This window comes from Triticum aestivum, chromosome 2D, assembly GCF_018294505.1.
Source record: "Triticum aestivum cultivar Chinese Spring chromosome 2D, IWGSC CS RefSeq v2.1, whole genome shotgun sequence".
NCBI classification, from domain to species: domain Eukaryota; kingdom Viridiplantae; phylum Streptophyta; class Magnoliopsida; order Poales; family Poaceae; genus Triticum; species Triticum aestivum.
This window is the reverse complement of record NC_057799.1, coordinates 431,583,693-431,591,547: the sequence shown is the minus strand read 5'-3', so window position 1 is coordinate 431,591,547 and position 7,855 is coordinate 431,583,693.

Sequence of the window (7,855 nt, the reverse complement as noted above, 5' to 3'; positions counted from 1 at the left end):
CAGCTGCATTCACGTTAAATAGGGCACCATCTAAATCAGTTGAGACGACACCATATGAACTGTGGTTTGGCAAGAAACCAAAGTTGTCGTTTCTTAAAGTTTGGGGTTGCGATGCTTATGTGAAAAAGTTTCATCCTGATAAGCTCAAACCCAAATCGGAGAAATGTGTCTTCATAGGATACCCAAAGGAGACAGTTGGGTACACCTTCTATCACAGATCCGAAGGCAAGACATTCGTTGCTAAGAATGGATCCTTTCTAGAGAAGGAGTTTCTCTCGAAAGAAGTGAGTGGGAGGAAAGTAGAACTTGATGAGGTAACTGTACCTGCTCCCTTATTGGAAAGTAGTTCATCACAGAAATCTGTTCCTGTGACTCCTACACCAATTAGTGAGGAAGCTAATGATGATGATCATGTAACTTCAGATCAAGTTACTACCGAACCTCGTAGGTCAACCAGAGTGAGATCCGCACCAGAGTGGTACGGTAATCCTGTTCTGGAGGTCATGTTACTTGACCATGACGAACCTACGAACTATGAGGAAGCGATGATGAGCCCAGATTCCGCGAAATGGCTTGAGGCCATGAAATCTGAGATGGGATCCATGTATGAGAACAAAGTGTGGACTTTGGTTGACTTGCCCGATGATCGGCAAGCCATAGAAAATAAATGGATCTTCAAGAGGAAGACGGACGCTGATAGTAGTGTTACTATCTACAAAGCTAGACTTGTCGAAAAAGGTTTTGACAAAGTTCAAGGTGTTGACTATGATGAGATTTTCTCACTCGTAGCGATGCTTAAGTCTGTCCGAATCATGTTAGCAAATTGCCACATTTTATGAAATCTGGCAAATGGATGTCAAAACTACATTCCTTAATGAATTTCTTAAAGAAGAGTCGTATATGATGCAACCAGAAGGTTTTGTCGATCCTAAAGGTGCTAACAAAATGTACAAGCTCCACCGATCCATCTATGGACTGGTGCAAGCATCTCGGAGTTGGAATATACGCTTTGATGAGTTGATCAAAGCATATAGTTTTATACAGACTTGCGATGAAGCCTGTATTTACAAGAAAGTGAGTGGGAGCACTACAACATTTCTGATAAATATATGTGAATGACATATTGTTGATCGGAAATAATGTAGAATTTTTTGGAAAGCATAAAGGAGTTTTTCAAAGAAAGACCTTGGTGAAGCTGCTTACATATTGAGCATCAAGATCTATAGAGATAGATCAAGATGCTTGATAAAAAATTTCAATGAGTACATACCTTGACAAGATTTAGTAGTTCAAAATGGAACAGTCAAAGAAAGAGTTCTTGCCTATGTTACAAGGTGTGAAATTGAGTAAGACTCAAAGCCCGACCACGACAGAAGATAGAAAGAGAATGAAAGTCATTCCCTATGCCTCAGCCATATGTTCTATAAAGTATGCCATGCTGTGTACCAGATCTATTGTATACCCTACACTGAGTTTGGCAAGGGAGTACAATAGTGATCTAGGAGTAGATCACTAGACAGCGGTCAAAATTATCCTTAGTGGAATAAGGATATGTTTCTCGATTATGGAGGTGACAAAAGGTTCGTCGTAAAGGGTTACGTCGATGCAAGCTTTGACACCGATCTGGATGACTTTAAGTCACAATCCAGATACATATTGAAAGTGGGAGCAATTAGCTAAAGTAGCTCCATGCAGAGCATTGTAGACATAGAAATTTGCAAAATACATACGGATCTGAATTTGACAGACCCGTTGACTAAACTTCTCTCACAAGCAAAACATGATCATACCTTAGTACTCTTTGAGTGTTAATCACATGGCGATGTGAACTAGATTACTGACTCTAGTAAACCCTTTGAGTGGTGGTCACATGGCGATGTGAACTATGGGTGTTAATCACATGGTGATGTGAACTATTCGTGTTAAATCACATGGAGATGTAAACTAGATTATTGACTCTAGTGCAAGTGGGTGACAGCCCCTAGAGGCAATAATAAAGTTGTTATTTATATTTCCTTATCTCATGATAAATGTTATATTATTCACGCTAGAATTGTATTAACCGGAAACTTAGTACATGTGTGAATACATAGACAACCAGAGTGTCACTAGTATGCCTCTACTTGACTAGCTCGTTCAATCAAAGATGGTCAAGTTTCCTAGCCATAGACATGAGTTGTCATTTGATTAACGGGGTCACATCATTAGAGAATGATGTGATTGACTTGACCCATTCCGTTAGCTTAGCATTTGATCGTTTAGTATATTGCTATTTCTTTGTTCATGACTTATACATGTTCCTATGACTATGAGATTATGCAACTCCCGAATACCGGAGGAACACTTTGTGTGCTACCAACCGTCACAACATAACTGGGTGATTATAAAGGTGCTCTACAGGTGTCTCCGAGGTGTTTGTTGGGTTGGCATAGATCAAGATTAGGATTTGTCACTCCGATTGTCGGAGAGGTATCTCTGGGCCCTCTCGGCAATGCACATCACTATAAGCCTTGCAAGCAATGCAACTAATGAGTTAGTTGCGGAATGATGTATTACGGAATGAGTAAAGAGACTTGCCGGTAACAAGATTGAACTAGGTATTGAGATACCGACAATCGAATCTCGGGCAAGTAACATACCCATGACAAAGGGAACAACGTATGTTGTTATGCGGTTTGACCGATAAAGATCTTCATAGAATATGTAGGAGCCAATATGAGAATCCAGGTTCCGCTGTTGGTTATTGACCGGAGATGAGTCTCGGTCATGTCTACATAGTTCTTGAACCCGTAGGGTCCGCACGCTTAATGTTCGGTGACGATCGGTATTATGAGTTTATGTGTTTTGATGTATCGAAGGTTGTTCGGAGTCCCGGATGAGATTAGGGACATGGCGAGGAGTCTCGAAATGTTTGAGACGTAAAGATCGATATATTGGAAGGCTATATTCGGACATCGGAAAGGTTGTGAGTGGCTCGGGTATTTATCGGAGTATCGGAGAGTTACGGGAATTCGTTGGGGAGTATATGAGCCTTATTGGGCTTTAGGGGAGAGAGAGAGGTGCTGCCTAGGGCAGGCCGCGCGTCCCCCAAGGCCTAGTCCGAATTGGACTAGGGGGAGGGGCGGCGCCCCCTCCTTCCTTCTGTTCTCTCTTCCCCTTCCTTCTCTCCTACTCCTACTACTTGGAAGGGGGGAATCCTACTCCCGGTGGGAGTAGGACTCCCCAGGGCGCGTGATGTCTACTACGCAACCTTCTTCTTGTAGATGTTGTTGGGCCTCCAAGTGCAGAGGTTTGTAGGACAGTAGCAAATTTCCCTCAAGTGGATGACCTATGGTTTATCAATCCGTGGGAGGCGTAGGATGAAGATGGTCTCTCTCAAGCAACCCTACAACCAAATAACAAAGAGTCTCTTGTGTCCCCAACACACCCAATACAATGATAAATTGTATAGGTGCATTAGTTCGGCGAAGAGATGGTGATACAAGTGCAATATGGATAGTAGATATAGGTATTTGTAAACTGAAAATATAAAAACAGCAAGGTAACTAAAGATAAAAGTGAGCACAAACGGTATTGCAATGCGTTGAAACAAGGCCTAGGGTTCATACTTTCACTAGTGCAAGTTCTCTCAACAATAATAACATAATTGGATCATATAACTATCCCTCAACATGCAACAAAGAGTCACTCCAAAGTCACTAATAGCGAAGAACAAACTAAGAGATTATTATGGGGTACGAAACCACCTCAAAGTTATCCTTTCTGATCAATCTATTCAAGAGTCCATAGTAAAATAACACGAAGCTATTCTTTCCGTTCAATCTATCATAGAGTTCGTACTAGAAGAACACATTAAGACACAAATCAACCAAAACCCTAATGTCACCTAGATACTCCAATGTCACCTCAAGTATCCGTGGGTATGATTATACGATATGCATCACACAATCTCAGATTCATCCATTCAAACCAACACAAAGTACTTCAAAGAGTGCCCCAAAGTTTCTACCGGAGAGTCAAGACGAAAACGTGTGCCAACCCCTATGCATAGGTTCATGGGCGGAACCCGCAAGTTGATCACCAAAACATACATCAAGTGAATCAATAGAATACCCCATTGCCACCACGGGTATCCCACGCAAGAAATACATCAAGTGTTCTCAAATCCTTAAAGACTCAATCCGATAAGATAACTTCCAAGGAAAAACTCAATCCATTACAAGAGAGTAGAGGGGGAGAAACATCATAAGATCCAACTATAATAGCAAAGCTCGCGATACATCAAGATCGTATCACCTCAAGATCACGAGAGAGAGAGAGATCAAACACATAGCTACTGGTACATACCCTCAGCCCCGAGGGTGAACTACTCCCTCCTCATCATGGAGATCGCCGAGATGATGAAGATGGCCACCGATGAGGGACCCCCCTACGGCAGGGTGCCGGAACAGGGTCCCGATTGGTTTTTGGTTGCTACAGAGGCTTGCGGCGGCGGAACTCCCGATCTCTTCTGTTCTACTATGGTTTTAGGGTATATGGAGATATATAGGCGAAAGAAGTCGGTAAGGGGAGCCACGAGGGTGGAGGGCGCGCCCAGGGGGTGGGCGCGCCCCCTGCCTCGTGCCCTCCTCGTTTTATCCCCTGATGTGCACTCCAAGTCTCCTGTATTGCTTTCTTTCCAAAAATAAATTTTCCGAAGGTTTCATTCAGTTTGGACTCCGTTTGATATTCCTTTTTTGCGAAACACTGAAACAAGGGAAAAAACAGAAACTGGCACTGGGCTCTGGGTCAATAGGTTAGTCGCAAAAGTAATATAAAAGTGCATAATAAAGCCCATAAACATCCAAGATGGATAATATAATAGCATGAATACTTCATAAATTATAGATACGTTGGAGACGTATTAGCGCGCCATAGTAGAGGGCCGGCCCTCCTCCTCCTCCACTCCTTTATATACGGGGGAGGGGGGCACCCCATGGACACACAAGTTGATCAATTGATCTTTTAGCCGTGTGCGGTGCCCCCCTCCACCATAATCCACCTCGGTCATATCATAGCGGTGCTTAGGCGAAGCCCTGCGTCGGTAGCATCATCATGACTGTTATCACGCTGTCGTGCTGACGGAACTCTCCCTCGAAGCTCTGCTGGATCGTGAGTTCGTGGGACGTCACCGAGCTGAACGTGTGCTGAACTCGGAGGTGCCGTGTGTTTGGTACTTGGATCGGTCGGATCGTGAAGACGTACGACTACATCAAACGCGTTGTCATAACGCTTCTGCTTACGGTCTACGAGGGTACGTAGACAACACTGTCCCCCTCGTTGCTATGCATCACCATGATCTTGCATGTGCGTAGGAATTTTTTTGAAATTACTACGCTCCCCAACACCAGTACCTGCCGCTAGCTCCGGACTCCACTCATTGGCGAATGCACTTTGATGGCTCGATGATGCACTCCGGTTTGGGAGCCGGCGTTGTTCTCACCTCTCCCAAAGGCGACAAGCTCAGATACACATTGCAAATTCACTTTGCCGCCTCCAATAATGTAGCCGAATATGAAGCACTAATACACGGCCTCCGGTTGGCCAAAGAGATCGGCATCCGCCGGGTCCTGTACTACGGCGACTCCGACTTGGTGGTCCAGCAGTCGTCTGGCGACTGGGACACCAAGGATGCAAACATGGCGAGCTACCGCTTCCTCGTCCAGCAGCTCAGCGTATACTTCGAAGGGTGTGAGTTTCTCCATGTGCCACGAAACGACAACGAGCAGGCAGACGCCTTAGCACGGATCGGATCCACCCGTCAAGCAATACCAGCCGGCGTTTCCCTTCAGTGCCTCCGCAAGCCGTCAACGAGTTCGAAGCAAAAACAGAGATGAAAATAATTTTGAGAGGTATGCTTTCATTGTCAACATAACGACCAAGAGTTCCCAATATCTTCCATACTACATACATTATAGGCGGTTCCCAAACAGAAAGGTAAAGATTTTACTCCCCCTCCACCAACAATCATCAATCCATGGCTTGCCCGAAACAACGGGTGCCTCCAACTAACATCAATCCTGGGGGAGTTTTGTTTGCAATTAGTTTTGATTTGATTTCGATCTTTGGATCATGGGACTGGGCATCCCAGTTACCAGCCATTTTTCTCGTGAATGATGAGCGGAGTCCACTCATCGTGAGAATAACCCACCTAGCATGGAAGATACTGATAACCCCTAGTCGCTACATGAGCGATTCGGGCATACAAAACAGATTATTATTTCAAGGTTTAGAGTTTGGCACATGCAAATTTACTTGGAACGGCAGGTAAATACCGCATATAGGTAGATATGGTGGACACTCATGAAAGAAACTTGGTTTAAGGAATTTGGATGCACAAGCAGTATTCCCGCTTAGTACAGATATTTTGGCTAGCAAAGGATTCTAAATAGCAAGCACCACATGTTAGAGGATCCATAACAATATAACTTCTATACAAATATACCCAAGCATAACTCATTATGTTGTCTTCCTTGTCCAACTTCAACTAATTTGCTCAGGTTTGAAAATAATTAATGGGGCTCACAATCATAGAAGATGTCCAAGATAGTATATTTATATGTGAAATCTCTCTTCCTTCAATATTCTTTCATGAATTGTTCAAGTGACCAATACAATGTTTGCTAACCTTCAATAAATTTACCATCTCTACATCTTATATGTGAAGGCATTACTCCCCATGGGATAAGCATATGAAACATATATAATTTCAGATTTATGATATTCAAATCATTCAACCATTTACTCATAGGATATAAGTGAAGCACACGAGTAAATGACAAACTACTCCAAAAAGATATAAGTGAAGATCAATGAGTAGCTAAATAATTATGTAGCTATGTGAAGACTCTCTCTCATTTAAGAATTTCAGATCTTGGTATTTTATTTAAACAGAAATCAAAACAAAATAAAATAAAATGACGCTCCAAGCAAAACACATATCATGTGGTGAATAAAAATATAGCTCCAAGTAAAGTTACCGATGAACGAAAACGAAAGAGGGGATGCCATGCGGGGCATCCCCAAGCTTAGGCTCTTGGTTATCCTTGAATATTACCTTGGGGTGCCTTAGGCATCCCCAAGCTTAGGCTCTTGCCACTCCTTATTCCATAGTCCATCGAATCTTTACCCAAAACTTGAAAACTTCACAACACAAAACTCAACAGAAAACTCGTAAGCTCTGTTAGTATAAGAAAATAAATCACCACTTTTGGTACTGTTGTGAACTCATTCTAAATTCATATTGGTGTAATACCTACTGTATTCCAACTTCTCTATGGTTCATACCCTCCGATACTACTCATAGATTCATCAAAATAAGCAAACAACACATAGAAAACAGAATCTGTCAAAAACAGAACAGTCTGTAGTAATCTGTATCAAACGTATACTTCTGGAACTCCAAAACTTCTGCCAAAATAGGAAGACCTATATAATTTGATTATTGATCTACGGCAATTGGAATCAGTATTTTATCACTTTCTTGTGATTTTTAAAAATTGTTTTTGTGAGCAGAAAGTTTCTGTCTTTTTCAGCAAGATCAAATAATTATCATCCAAGAAGATCCTATAGGTCTTACTTGGCACAAACACTAAATAAAACATAAAACCACATCTAACCAGAGGCTAGATGATTTATTTATTACTAAACAGAACCAAAAAGCAAGAAACTAAAATAAAATTGGGTTGCCTCCCAACAAGCGCTATCGTTTAACGCCCCTAGCTAGGCATGATGATTTCAACGATGCTCACATAAAAGATAAGAATTGAAACATAAAGAGAGCATCATGAAGAATATGACTAGCACATTTAAGTCT